The following is a 15,548-nucleotide window of genomic DNA, read 5'->3' on the forward strand; positions in this document are numbered from 1 at the left end:
CTCTGCGCAATCGTACCCTGGTTTAAAGCTCTTCCTGCAGGGAGCGAGAGGTGGACTGCTGTGACTGTGGCCGTGGGGTGGGCTGAAGTTGCTTTGTGACAAATGGACTAAGAATTAGCTGAGTGTATGGGCCCACTATCAAGAGGTGGCCTTCAAGGATGTGGTTAGTCATTTGGAAGGGGGACTAAAAGTAGGTTTCTAACCCCTAGAGCAATTGTGATGGTGCAGGGGAAGAGAAAAAGCTCAGAGGTTTTCCCTCATTTACCAAAGATGAGGTGTATCCTGACAAGTGCTGTGATTAACCTTTGTCATGGGCTGTTGCAGGTGTCTGCTCGTCAGTCTTGTCACAGTGTTACTGCAAAAATTCAGTGGTAGGCTTGGCTTTTAGCAGGAGGTTGGCACAGTGTTAACCACCTTGAAAGTGAATTTGTAACCTCCATCTTCACCTGTTGCTGCTGTGAGCAGATGTAGCTTGACAGGATGCGAGCTGTAGAACAGTACTGTTCTGAAGCTGTGTGCATTGCTAATAGCACTCTAATATAAGGTGTAATTGAAAGCTGATCTGATAGCTGTGCTTTATTTTTACCCTGTTAGTATCTAGGTGCCATATTTCACATGGGGGAAGAAAAGACTTCAGGGGGTTTCCAGCTGTGTGAGAACAGATGGCCATAAACAAAAGGCTTGGGAGCAAATATTTGGATTTCCCAACCCCTTGCGCTTGCTCAGGTGGCAGCTCTGCCGGTGTGGCTGGGCAGGGAAGGGAAGGTGCAGAGATGGCAAAGCATATGGCTCGGTCTCAGTCAGTGCTTGTCTTTTTGGAGATGAGGAGGAAGAATTCCTTTGTCCTGGTGTTTGGCAGGAGGAGGTTCAGTGGCTCTGTCACCCTTGCAGTTCTGTTGCTGCGTGGCCGTTGTCAGAGCGGGGAGCAAAGCTGTGCTGTTGGTCCTGTACCAGGCAGGAAATCATCGCACAACTGAGGGAGGGGTGGTTTAAGCCAGTTCTTGTTGCTAACGTTTTCTTTTTCTCCATAATGGCAGATTTTTAAGGAAAAAGATTAATTTCTGAGCCACTTCAATGACTGTTCTACTGGTGTTTCAGTTCCAGGAACCTAAATTACCTGTGGCTGGAAATGCTTATTATCTGAGGAGCTCAATAGTGCCCCGCTGTGGGCGTTGCATGTGGTGCCATGTAAGTCAATTTTCTGTCTCTTACGGTTTTAAATTGGTAAGATGGAAATGGCACATTTAAAGCCAGTGATGCTGCAGGGTACACTTTATTTACCTTAAAACCTGGATCTTAAAGAACATTTTCAGTTCTAGTTTGGGGAAAAAAAACAACCCAGGCTTTATTTCAAAAGCTGCTGTTACGAAGTACAGAGCTATGGAATGCTGAGGGGTGAGGGCTGTGTGGTGTATCCCTGAACAAACCCCTGCCACAGTGCTCTGCCGTCAGGATGAGGGACAGGAGCCTGCCCTGGGAGGAGTAAAGCCAGAGCAGAGGTGTTTGAGAAGTTGCTGGGAGATGTAAGGTCTGCCTAGGAGTAGCGTGAGCAGCAGCTGTGGAAGGGTGTAGCACAGAGGGGCTGTTGATGGGAAAGCCTGGCTTGTTTAGTGTCTATGGATCAATGCTTTTTAACTAGAAAGACTCATCTGTTGTTGGCGTTTCCAGAATACCTCATCTTGTGTAAAGCTGCAGCACCAAGAATGCTAAATGTGCTTCACAGGGGAAAGGAGGAGTTTTTGGCATATTCACTGTAACTGAGACCATGGAGGGAGGAAAACACCGGGTCTCGTACAATGTTGTGCTTTCTGATGTGAGCAGCCCCGGTGCCAAAGGCTAAGCTCGTCTCGGGCGGGAATGCGGCCTGCAGTTCTGTTCCCCTGCTCGCGTTCAGAGGAGGAGGAGCATTGACCTCCTGTCACCTGGGGTGTGGGCACGCTTGGATCCGGATCCGTGTTCTGCAGTGTCCAAAGGAGCACAGACCACCATCCCCCGGGAGTGCGGTGAAGGCAGAGCCCGGCCGCAGCCCGGGCTTCCCCCAGCCCTGCCACCCCGGTGGCAGAGGGAGTCTGAAAGCAAGCGCAGGCACAGCTGCCTGCGGAGACGGAGGCGAGAACCAAGGCCATGAAAACATCCCTTTGTTGGGCAGTTGGCAACTGTTTCTCCTTAGGAGATTTATCTCCTCTGTCAAGCTCTTCTTAAGCAGAGCTTTGCTATAAATACCAAATTTACCAGCCTGAGCTCGGCACGTAGTAAATGCCTCCTCTCACACGTATTTGTCCTTTCATAAGGCGTTAGTCTAAGCTGGTTGTGCTCCATGAAGATTTGAAACCTGGTGCACTTTTCACACATAGCTGATCTCTGAATTAGACCTGTTAAATGAATAAACCAGCTAATTATCCATAAATCCTACCCAGGGATTTTTCTTCTGTCAGAGAGGGAAGCTTGTAATATATGCAAAATGGTTCAGAAAGCTTTTTAGCAGAGCCATGTTAGGAAGCAATAGCATAGCTGTTTCTCACCTGGAACTTCAGAAAATGCAGTCCAAATTCTAAGCCCACCACCACTGCCTCTGTTTTTACACCTGGTGATTTTCTTTTAATAAGTACCAGAAAGCAAAAAGAGTTGGGAAATCAGGTCAGTGGTTGCTGTAAATTGACAAACCTGAAGCGGCAGCACAGCTGAGATGAAAGGACTGAGGTGAGTCACGGCTGGCGCTGGGCTGTGGTGCTGGTGTGCAGCTACAGAGACCTGGGGGACGAAGGGGCCCTGTGCCCCGAGCTGGAATCCTGCTCTAGTTTGGTTCCAGCTCAGACAAAAGAGCCTTCTCCTGGTTCATAAAGCTGCAACTGAAGCCTAGGTGTTAATTAATTATTGTGCACACCTTGCTGTCAGTGCACGATGGAGAACTGTTACAGATGTGTCATGTCTTCAAATCATCAGGAAATTGCGTGCAAAGTGGCAGGGGTAGAAGAACATTGCTTGGGCTCTGAAGTAAAAAGCTAAAGTCAGATACTGTTGAACTGTGTGCTCCTTCCTACACCAGGAAATCAATCCCAGAATGTCAGATGCTGTGCTCTCCTGTCCCATCAAACTAGAGCTATATAAAGCTTTCAAGTTACATCTCAGAGTATTTGGGCCAGATCAGCAAGGTGCTTCCAGCTGCAGAGGATTCAGGCTCTGCCTAATGAGGCTGGAGCATTGAAAGGAGTTCCTTGTAAAGGAAGAAAAGAGACCAGAATGGGTAAGTGCTGAAACCTGGGACTGTGGCTTGTAGATAAGAATTTAAAGTGTGTTAGAGAAAAGTGAATGATTGGTAACTCTGTGTGTGTGTGTTTGGAGTGAAGGGAATAAGTGAACAGGGAACAAGCATTGATTGCTGAAAATCAAGAGCTAAACCCGCAGTGCTAGAGGGGGGGGAGAGATGTGGCTGCTCCTTAATCAGGGCTTGAATCCCGCTGCATAGCTCCTCACCTTTCTGTACTGTCCCCGTGGAGCTCCTACTCGAAAGGCTGTGCTTTATAACAGAGTGCAAACGTAGCACAGCCAGTGTCTTTATTACTGTAATAATTTGCAGGGATGGCACTCTTTGGAGCAGACGGAGGCATCAGCTTAGCAAACACGAACGGGGAGGCTATCCTGAGAATAGCAGGCAGCCTTAAAAGCGGATCTGAAGCAAAAAGCCAGCAGAAGGGATGACTGATGAGCAGAGAGAGGCAGGCAGCACTTTCGGGAGCTATTCAGGTAACGGGATATGTAATGGAGTGATGCAGAGGACTGGAGCGGGGAAGATCTCCCGTTACCCACTGGCTCTGTTTCTGGGTTTGTAAAGGTAACTTTTCTGATCTGTAGCCCAGCCTGCTCTTAGTAGCTTGGTAGCATCTGGTAGTATTTGGTATCGGCTTCTGGGTCTCGTACAGGCCCTGCCTCAAAGAGTCTGTTCTGGACAGAAAGGAATGTTGCCATCCCTCTGCAATCAATGAGAAACCAAATGATTCACCGTCTGGCTTTCTCACTGACGTTAGCCCCTGGCAGGGAGTAAGCACATCATTCGTAACCTTCTCCCTCAGAACAGAAGCTGCCAGCACAAGGTGTGTTCTCCAACCCTTCGGTTATTCTGAACCACCCCTAGAGCCTGCTCACTCGTTTTCTACCATGGTGGGCATCAAACCTGGACCCTCTTCCTGCAGCAGCAATGGTGTCAAACACACTGGTGCTGTAACCTTCCTAGTTGTGCTTGGTGCTGTCAGGTCACCCACCCGCTGGGGATGGCTCTGGCCCTTGAGCACGGAGACCTGAATTTACATGCGTCCGTAACGCGATGCTGGCTGGGGTGATGATCTGGATTGCTTGGTCTCTGTGTTTCATCCTGTTCACCTTTCTTCCCCAATTTTTGTGTCATTCAAAAAAATGTTAGAAATTATATTTTTTTTCTTAGATCATTGATTTTTTTTTAAAAAGAAACAAAACTACAACTGAACGGTGGATCAACCCTGTTCCTTGCAGGAACTGCTCAGCTCGGTGGAATCTTGCAACGTGCCAGGTAGGAGATTTTACTGCCTCTGATGTGGGTAAGAACAATTTTACACCCAACGCTTCTTTTCCTCCTGCTTGCTTATCCCAGGCACGCCTCATGGGACATGTCCAAGCATCCCACGCACAAAAAAGCCACTGTCTCACTGTGGGCAGCCAGTGCCATCACCCTGGGGGAGCCGCGGCATTCGCTGCTGGCCCTGGGCTGCTGTGCCCCCCAGGCAGGGACCTCGGCGAGCCATCCACATTTCCCTGTCTCTGCAGAGGCAGAAGCTGTGGGAGCGAGCCATCTTGCTCTGAAGGAAATCCATTGAGTGCAGTGCTTCGTCAACACCCACTTGCTCATTGACAGGCAGAAAGACTTGTGTAGACGGCCTCGCACGCTGCCAGGGGCTGGGGGGAAGAGCTCCCCAACAGCGCAAAGGACCAGCAAGGGCAGGTGAAGGGAGGGCAGCTGCTGTGTTTTCCCCAGTGGAAGGAGGATATTTGGCTTTCCCGCTGCTGTGTAGGCTGCAAGGAGACACGAGAGCGGATGGTGGATGCAGGGAGAGAGGAGCTCTGCCGGGCAGCCAGCCAGCCCTGCCTGCCCTGCAGCAGCATCGCAGGCTGTGGCCTCATGCTCCCTGTCACAGCTGGATTTGAAGAACTGTGCCAGGCACCAGCTTAGTCCCACCGCTCCCTGGGAGAGCTCTTATTACTGTTCTCTTTGTATTGCTGGGTGAGATGATTTCCTTGTAGATATGAGCTGTGGGTGGGTGTGAGAAGAAAATGCAAGAACCCTTGCAGCCAGTGCTCCTCTCTGAGACCATGGGAAGACAGCCTCTCCCCGCACCTGGCTGCTGGGGTCACCGGGACGGTGCTCAACCTGTCCCAGCCTGGGGACTCCCGTTTTGGTCATTTCTACCGTGACAGCAATACCCATTAGTGTTCCCTCTTCTGATCCCCAACAGGGACCGAAATGCTATCAGATCTGGCACGCTCCACGTGTGCTTTGTGCTCCATGGCTAGATACAGTTGCAGAGACTAGAAGTTCAGGGTGTGGAGGAGGGTAAGAAAAAGAAATGAAGCCATACCAGCTGCAGCATTCAATTTTCTAAGAAAAGCTGAAGGTGAAAAAGGAAGGGGGAAGAAAAAATACAAAGAGGAGAACTGAGGCAGGGACAAAGAAAAACTTGAAGAACTGCAAACCTGAAGAACTCAGATGATAAAAATGAGAGATATCCAAATAAAATAAACTATAGGAAGAAAATAATCACAAGGTCCAGATCACCTCCTTGTGTCACACTTGAAGTCTGCATGTGGTGAAATCTCATGTCTGTAATACAAGGCACAGGCTTAGCTCTGTCTAGAAACACGTGTTTAATCATCCAGGGCGGCAGTTGCAGGCTGAAGTTACAGGAGAGAAAAGAAATACAAACTGGTTCTGCAAAGTAAAAACCTTGGCCCAAGCCCAGGCAAAATGACACCTTGCTGACAACGGTGGCTGCGGTGGAGGCACCGTGAGCAGCGCTGAGGGTCCCCGGGCCGTGGCCTCGTGCTTCTGGTGGGGCTGAGCCTCCCCCTCCCCGGCTGTGCTTGCAGTCCAGCTAAGTTCAGCTCCGGTTCAGCACCTCCCCTCCCTGACGCTGGCTGTCAGCAGCCAGCAATTTTACCAGCGTAACAAGGTGTCCGAGGTTAACCCAAGCATCCAAAGAAGAATGTGAGAACCAGGGAGTTCTGTGTTGGGCAGGGGGGTGTAGCATTTCCCCGGAAGATGAGCTGGGAAAGCACCTGGATTGAGCATTTCAAAAGCAGAATCCGTGGTCTTCCTTGGTTTCTTTGCAAGGGCCAGAACTGTCCCAAGCAAGCATCATCCTGTGCTGTCCGGAAAGGGTGTTTTTCAGCAGCAGTGGCTCCTTCTCTGCCAGATGCTTCGCTTCAGACAGATCAAACTCCTGCTAGCAGTGACAAGTGGCAAAGCTCACTTCTGCCCACCTGGAACTGTTTCCAAACTTGGCAAATTGATTTGAGCTCAAGATATTATTTGCATGATGGTGTGTTTTGTTTTATCATTTGGAGAACAAAACACTTACACAGACATTGTTTGTTTTGAAGGGATGTTGCTTTTGTAAACTCCTTAAGAAAGCTTTTAAAGCAAACCAACAAGGAAACGAAACACTTCCTGCCAGACAAAACATTTTCTTTGCTGATGGTCCGCATTGCTGAGCAACTGGGTTTCAGGGCGACCCAACACAACTTGGCCACGGACACTGAAACAGAAACTTTGATTTTTGCGTGCATTTAACCTGCAGCACGAGTTGCCTGAGCCCCTCACCCCACAAACCCCACTTGCTTTTACTGTTGAGTCTCTGTTTAATAGCAGGCGGTTTATGATGCGTTTCAATCTGCGAAGCCACCCAAACCCACCAGTTGACCCTTGCTTACGCAGTGCTTGCAGACGGTGTCAGGCACGACGGCGCCCATGTCCTCCAGCAGCTGCGTTAGCCAAAGCGAAGGGCGCGGGTGGAACTTCGTGCATCAAGGTGCCAATGGGCCACAGCTGCTTGCTGTGGGCTTTATCCTTGTCTCATTTTAAGTTCTTGTTCTGGATCCCTGAAATTGTTCAGACGGATCTTGAATAATATATATATTGCATTAAACAGCCATCCAGTGCTGAAAAAGAAGAGGATTGATTCTGCTAAGTCAACTACCTATGCAGGTATTAAAACTAAAATGCGAGTTAAGATGTTTTCCAGTCTGAGTCCCAGCAGTGAAATCCTGCAGCTGAGCACGGAGAGCCGAGCAGCTCAGCCCCTGCTACACAGCGTGGGGAGGTGAGGATGACCTTGGGAGTGGGCGCGGGGAAAATGCCTCCACGGAGAGTTTTCAGTCTGCTTCTGAAAGCTCTTCAGCAAAGTGTGTAGACCTCGGTTTTGGTGGCTTACGATGACCTGACCCTCTACTGCTTCTTTAGAGTGACAGGATGAGTGTTCATCGAACTGACCCAGCAAATGTCAGGCTGCTGCTGATCAGAAACTTCCAGGATCAGCCCAGGTCATCAGTGTTCATAGACTTCAAGGACAGAAAACACCACTGCAACCTGACTGGATTACCTTGGTTTGACTTAACCACTGTCCCAAACAGAGACAGCCCCCCGAAGCTGTGCAAACGTGTTGAATCTGAGCCCACTTTCTCCCCAAACACTGCTTACACCGAGAGGGAAAGAGGCGTGGGGTTTTGCAGGGCAGAGCAGACATTTGTGCTGTCAGTTTGCTTCCTGCTCGCTGTGACCGGAGTCCTCGTAGTTTTTAGGTACCTGAAGCATTGCTGTGTGGCTGTGCAGAACGGAGTCCTGCCCAGAAAACCCCCTGCCATTGTCCCAGCCTTGCTATTGCTCCAGAGGCAGCAGCTGGTGGGTGGATATTATTGGTATAGGCTGGGCTTGGGGATTTTTGCGCCAGAAGCCTGATGCCAGCCATGTCTCATCTGCACTATTGTGAGTACATGTAAAACCAAAAAGATGCTGGAAAAAGCAGTGTATGCTAAAGCTCCTAAGCCAATACTTTGGCAGGTTGGTGACCAATCCCTGAAAAAGACCTGCTTGCACGTCAGAGTGGAGCTGCAGGGCTTCTGTAAAGGCAGGTTTCAGGATGTGCTCCTGCCTCCACACTATGTTTTGATTTGTCTCTTCATTGAAGCAGGTCTGCAGACAAAAGCTGGGGAAGAAAAGCTTACAGGCTGCTGCACTATCCATGGACCGATCCATTTTACTGCACTGCTTCAGATAAGTCTAACCTGTGGTTTTTATGGTCTGTAGTACTCAAGTTCTTCTCTCATCTGCAATAAACAGTGATGGAAAGGTGCATATCCTGGCTTCTACGTAGGCTATAAAATCACTGACAGTGGGAACAGCTGAATTCAGAGCCTGAAAGTCTACTGTCCCATCAAAATCCAGAGAGCAGATGTTCCTAAGTATGTACAGCCTGAACCTGTCTTCGGTCTCTAAGCAGGAGAGGTGTGTGTCTTTAGGAAGGCTGAGAGATTTCTCTATTACTTAACAAAGACTAAAATCCTCTTGCCCAGCTGTTGAGGATGCAGGGTTAAGAACAGACCTCTCCAGGGGCGAGGGTCCTCGCGCAGGTGCCAGGAGGTTCTGAGCTCTCCTCAGCCCCAGACCTAGTCTGAGACCTCGGATGTGTTGTTCCTCTTCTCTGTTGCTCACTTGTCTCACCTGTCCCACGGGATGGATGACACTTTGCAGTAAGGTGAGGAGAATTCATTGGTTGATTTTGTACAGTGCTTTGAAGATAACAAGCGCTGAGGGGAAAAAAGAGATGGTGCTTGAAATGGAAATTCTTCCATTTCTCTCACTGTATTTTCTCTCCTTTTGAAAAAGTACATTCAAATGTGCCTTCAAAGGTAGCAGTGTTGCAAAACCAGAGAACGAGCAGCCACAATGGGGAGGTGGGAGCCAGAAACCTCCTCCTGGAGGAGCAGATTTGCAGTGGGAAGGACAAAAATGCAAATCTGAGATCAATCCATCTCTCTCTCCCTTGTACGCTTTGGCCATTTGTAACAGTTTAAAGTGAAGTCAGTCACTGAGGACAAGAAGAGAAGCTTGTAAATCCATTTACTACTTTCTGCACTGAAGGAAAGCAGTGAATTTATGGTGGAAATGCAGTAAGTGCACAGATGAGATGTTCCACATTAGCGGTAGAGGATGGCTCAAAAAGAGCAGAGCAAACCTTCGAACAAACAGACTGCATGTAGGCCTTGGGAGCCGGGCGTATCAACAGCTTTGTGGACTGATCTTCCCTCCACTGCCCTGGCTCAGAGTTTTCATCGAAGGCACAGAGGTGTCCACGCCACATCTCCTTTCAAGCCCCCCTTTGTCTGGGGTCCCACTGTGCTGGCAGCATGAGCCTTATCGCTGATGGAAAGCTGCATCAAAAAAGTGGGGGTCCTTCCCAAAGCCGTTGAAATTCGGCTTCCCCAGCAGCAGGCGAATCTGCTACAGCTCAATGGGCTTAACAGCAGGTGCTGCAAAGATCTGAATGTCCTCCCGTCACCCCTGATCTCAAGTGCACGTGGAAACCACTCTCTGCCTGGTTTAGCAAGACCCCGTGCCTCGTCGAACCAATGCTGTGATTCCAGAGCGCCCTTTCCGGCAACGCCAGTGGGCCTGCACCCAACCCACCGTGTTTTTGGTGTGTCGGAGGCAGCCAGCTTTCCAGCCTGTAATTTCAGATTCAATTGGGTTTTATGTACGCTTCTGTTATGAGCAGTCAAATGATCTTAACCATAAGAAACGTAGGAACGAGCCAACTCCATGCACGTACCAAGCTTGTCGCTGACAGTGAAGTCCAGGAGTTTAGTTGAAGCTGGGAATACACCCACTCCTGAGCCGTGTCAGATCACCGCCGTGCCTCGCACTAGGCACCTCGTCCACGCGTGCACGGGCATCTGCGGGATCCGACCTTAAGCAAAGCCACACTTTTCCCCTGGAAAGCAGCAGATCGATACGCCTCTGGCTTCTGGGTGCGTGGCTGTAGGAGCAGAGCTAAACATCTCTGTGCGTGAGCGTGCACGTACTCAGTTACTACTTGATGTCCAGTGGCTGCTACTTCTCAGACACAAGGCTATGATACTTCAGAGTGAAAAGGTACCGTAATCCACGTCAAAACCCCACACAAACGCCCCTGGTGCTCAGCATCCTTTTTACAGTGTTCTGCTTAGAAGGACTGCTTTCTCTTTGTGATGGTTTTACTGCCCAAAAGCTGGTTTGGGTTGAAAGTAATTTTGTTACGTTTTCTTTACTTACCAGGTTGTACCTGGTATGTAAATCACAGAATGAATTAGCTTGTGACTGTCCCCAGGTATCAACGCGATACAGAAATAAGCATCAAGGGGTGACGCAATTAATCCCGCTCACGAGGAAAGAGTGTCATCAGTCATCTGCAGCTTCGGCACGGGTGACTTTCAAGGTGTACAAATCTCTCGTTAGATACGTTCCATGTTCTGCAGATGGCCATTTTGCCTTCTCGCTGCATGCACTGGAACATGCCCAAGTATACAAAAATGAGAGGAACGATTGTTAGGGCTGAAATTTTTTGTTCATTTTCAACGGGATTTTTTTTCCCTTTGTAAGGCGCACATCCTGGGCTTTGATAAATGAGTCTCACTAGACACTGTGGTAAGCCAACCTCTGCTAATATTCATTATGCAGAACCCACTAGGAAATGGTCTGAGTCAGGGAAACGGAAAACCTTTAAAAGATAAAAAGAAAAATTTTCCTTTTTTTCCTGAGGAAACTAATTTGTAAGACTTTAGATTTCTGGGATGTTTTAGAATATTAAACCCAGAAATATCAGGGTTGTATGTGCTATCAATGTATTCAAAACCTCATAGCAAAGAAATAATGACTGAGCAACGCGCAAAGGTACAGACAAGACACTTTTTTAGATCACAGAAAAGGTATTCAGAGGTGACTTAGGAGCCTGATGTTAGAGAATCTGCAAGCAGCCACCAAGGTGGCAGCTGGCTGTGAACACACTGCGCGCCGCTGACACCGTGATCTCCACAGTGGTCACGTTTTCATCCCACAATAAATAGCTGGTCGCTTCTTCCTCTTCCAGCGGCCCTGGAAGACACCAGAAGCATCTGCACCGTAGAGTCACCACGGGACAGCTGACGCCCAGCAACTCGTCTCTTTAGCCTGTTCTGTCAGTAACTTGTTTCTCCAGCTTCTGAAAATTCACATCAGGTTAACAAATAACGTGAGTCTTTTTAACAGATTCTGCTGAGCCACTGTAATTTTGTGTATGCTTGAACGTGTGTGAATAAGCTCAAATTGATTTAAATCTCATTTACATTACTTTTGCTTTCATTGCAACCCATATAGCCAGGTTTAAATTGGGGTGTGTCCAAGAGGAGTTCGCAACGATCCAGTGCGTTGTCCTTCAAGCGCTATGAGACTTCCAAAAAGTTCTCTAGTAATAGGTGTGAAAATGAGATTTTAAATTCCTGAGATTTCTACGGTAAACAAAACGAAACAGAACCCCCCCCCAGGCAAAGAGTTTGCAGCTAAAGGGCTGGTATTCCGATATCGCAAAGGGAAAGAAAGAATATAATCCTTTTTTGTGAGTGGAGTCAGGTCATCTGTAAAAGCCTCTCAGAATATTATCTTCCAAGCTAATCGCTGTATTGACATTTGCCTGTTTCATTAGAGCTGCGTTTTCACTGCATTGCTGAGGTTAGAACCTGACTCATCTGTCACGGTCAAGGACTGGTTTGTAATTTCATGACTGTAGAATTAAAAAAAAAAAATCTCTCCCTTATTTGAACTAGTTGGCTTGAAATGGCGCTCACAGAATTCTCAGTACTGGTGTCTTTTGACTTCATAGTTCCTAGTTAGATTTTTTTTCTCATAGATTTTTGTTTCATTCGGTTGGAAAAGTGACAGTTGTTAAAAAAAGAGCCATGTTAAAACACATTTGTAAAGTGATAATTTTAAAAAGTTAAATATACCACATACACTGATGTACAGATGTCAGATATAATAGATGCAAGGGCTAACAAAGGGAGAAAGAAAGAAATGTTATCTAAAACTACAAATTAAAAAACAGTTTAGGTCAGCAGTCAGTCAGTTATCCACGTAATAAAGTTCCACGGCTGCTGACTGAACAGAGAAGTTCATGGTCTCTGTAACGCACCGACAGTAAACTTTGCAGCAAAAGGGAAGTGTCAGAAAAGTTGTCTGCACACGCAAGAAACAAATCAGCATCTGAAAGGAGTCAAAAGTTGTCTGCAGAATCCTCCTTTATTTGGACTAAGAATTCTTCCTGCATCACACTAATAAATCCAGAAAGGCTTCGTGTTCTTACTATGCAAATGCATTTATTGCCTTCAAGAGTGTTTCTAAGGGTTGCTGGATGCACCACAGGTACTTTTCCTTACCCACACGAGTGTTAGCTGGATTTGGCAGCAAAGTTGTCATGAAACACCTTAATTCTTCACTCGCTGATGACCTATTTTGTCTGAAAGTGATTTTCCTTTTGCATCAGTGCCTGCTTTCTGTCCGTTCATTAAGGGGTATTTTGCCACTGGTTGGTTTGTTTGGGTGTTTTTGTAATGAAGAAGATGAATGGTAACAGACGAAATACAGTGTGACTTTTTCTATAAAGTAGGAATAACAATATTGAACGTATGAAGTTTCTGCTAAGTCTTTTGCTGCGGTGGATGCTGGCTGCATGACCAGCAGAACAGAACTCTGTCGTTGAGAGGCACGGAAGGGAGCTGGCAGAGCAGTCTGGGGCAGAGCAGTCTGGGGCAGACCAGTTTGGGACAGGAAGTCTGTGAGAGCGTGGCAGATGCAGAAAAGATGCGTGGAAAGCAGCAGCAGAGGCAGGAGCACCACGGTGTGTTCTCTGCCAACCTGCAATGCTCCTGGAGCACCAGAGCGCGTGCTTTTGGCTGAGCGAGCTCCATGATGGACACCCACGCACGCAGCGGGGACAGGGGCTTGTGAATACCGGTGGGACTCCGGTGTGACGCGGTCAAGACAGAGGCACTTCCAGTTGAGGGCAGAAGCAGTGTTTCAGATCCAGAATACTCAAGCCAGCAGAAATGTTGCTGCATCAGATCTTTAGAAATATCCAGGGGTAAGGACAAGGATTTTGAGGATTAATATTTTGTGTGTAGATACCTTATGTGGCATGTTGGAATTGAAGTCTCTTCGTGGATTTGGCCAATTAGCCTTTCTCTGCATCAGGAATTTTATACCTCCCAGGAGCGCTGGGGGATAGACTCACGAAACATTGCAAAGACGTCAGAAACTGCCTTGTTAGAGACCTGCTAGTATCTTTATATGGACAATCCATACGTACTTAAGATATTTTACATGTGGAACATGCCCAGTCATTTCACCATCGATCTCTCTACTGGGATGTGAACCACGAACATCTGCAGGCATCAGACAGAGGAGCAACGATGTCTCTCTGCAGCATTTGCGTCTTCCTTGAGCTTCCTTCTCTTAACTAAATCTTGTACTACTTTAGCTGCTGGAAGGTTACAGGACAAGCTCTGTGGGTTTGTTTATTGCTGTCCACAGGAAGCGCTGCATCTTTGGGGAAAAAAAAACAAAAGAAAAAAACAAAAAAAGCAGCAGCTTTCAGTGCTATTCCTGCAATGATCCTCTGGTTAAGGAGCAAACTTATAACTGGATCACTTGTGGGTGGGGTAGGACGTGGGTATGCCTGCTGCAACTGGCTGCGAATAATCACCTACTTTGCAGGTCCACTTGCGTGAATCTCCGGAGCTATGCAGGTGTTATGTTACACAATAGAGGAGGAGATGCCCCCCAAAGCGTGTTTAACAACAAAATATGACATCAAAATGTTGTGAGTACGTATTTCCAGTCCTTGTGTGGTGACGGGATCACCAGGAGGTTAGTAGAAGAGGAAAGGGGGGGGAGAGGGACAGAGAGAAGAGAGAAAGAGAGAGATAGCGAGCGCGCGGCTGCTGTGGAGGATTTTCCCATCACAGAGATGGTGGCTGGAGAAAGCCGAAGGCAAGCCTGCCGTCGTGGCAATTTGTACAGCTTTTAATGCATACATCCAGAGCCCAAGGAACACGAAATTGTAATTAGCAGAGAAAATAGGAGAGATGGAATCAAGACTCTATCAAGGACAGCTTAAGTGTAGCCTCCAAAATGGCTGTGTCAGACATTTAAGTGATGTGCATTTTTAGACGCTTATCTAAATTAGTTATTAGAACACAATCAGCTCTGTGTCTCAACCTCTGGTGGTAATGTCCCTGAAGTTATGCCAGGGATAAATTTGTCCTGTGTGTTCGGAGCAAAGAACTAAATTCCTCTGCTGTACAGACCTCAAATCTCCTTGTGTGTGCCTTTCTCTTCAGTGAAAACATTTCCCACTTCTCTCTGCTAAAGGCAATAACATTAACGGCCTCCAACTCATCTCCTGTGATACCACCAGAATCAGCCACAAAGACGGTTTACAGAGACAGCAAACAGTTGGGGTTACACAAGTGTAATTGAGGGCAAAATCTGTCCTGACATATCCGAGTACTTTTTCAAAAAGAAGATATAATTCCACACGAAATTTCTCAGATCCCCAGGAAGAACGTGTGACTTTCTTTACGGCCACGTGATTTATTTTGCTGGCCTGTGTTCTGCGGATGAAAGGTGAGGGTGATGTTAAATAACAAGTTTGCTCTATTTTCGGCACTGCTACCTTCGCGCTATCTTTTCTAACTATGTGATAGCCCAGAGATGAAGCAGCTCACAAATCTCCTAAGTGACCATGTATTTTATTAATTGCTACTCAGTAATTTGGAATTCTGCTGCTGTGACAAGTCCCTCACCGCACAGAGCAACAAGAAGCGGCATCAGCATTTTCTCTGGCCATGCCCTTACGCGTGATCTCAACTTTGGGTGCAAGGCCAGTAACGGTGGTTTCATGCGACTCCTGTGGAGCGCGGACCCAAAAGGCCTGACAGACCGTAGCCGCTGCGCAGCCAAAGCTTCTGACGGAGCCACACCACGTCGTACCCCATCCCGCGCCGAAGACTCTTCAAACGCATGCACTCGTAACACTGATGGCCGCTGATTTATCCCGGAGGACAGCTCGGAAGCAGCGCCGGCGTGCAGGAGGCACGTTGAACGCGATGATGACTGTTGATGTTGAAGGTGATGTTGAAGGTGAGGTCGGTGTTGAACGCCTGCTGCGTGGCCCAAGCGCACGAAGGTGGGGCGGCCCCGCCTTGGCGCCAGGCCTCGTCCGCCTCCCAGGCCGCGCCGGCGAGGCCGCCGGGCTCATGCTCCCCCCGTCTCCCCTCGCCAAGGGGGTGATGCGGGGGTGAAGCGACCCAGAGCCGACCCCCCGGCGCCCCGCCACGCTCCTGGCACCGGACCCTTCACCTGCCGGCCCGGGGCTGCCTGCGGCCCGGCGTCTCGCTCCGCGCCCTCGGCGGCTGCGGGGCGTTGGCAAGGCCCGGGCCGTGCTGGCGGGCCCCGG

Source organism: Opisthocomus hoazin, chromosome 16, assembly GCF_030867145.1.
Source record: "Opisthocomus hoazin isolate bOpiHoa1 chromosome 16, bOpiHoa1.hap1, whole genome shotgun sequence".
NCBI lineage: Eukaryota > Metazoa > Chordata > Aves > Opisthocomiformes > Opisthocomidae > Opisthocomus > Opisthocomus hoazin.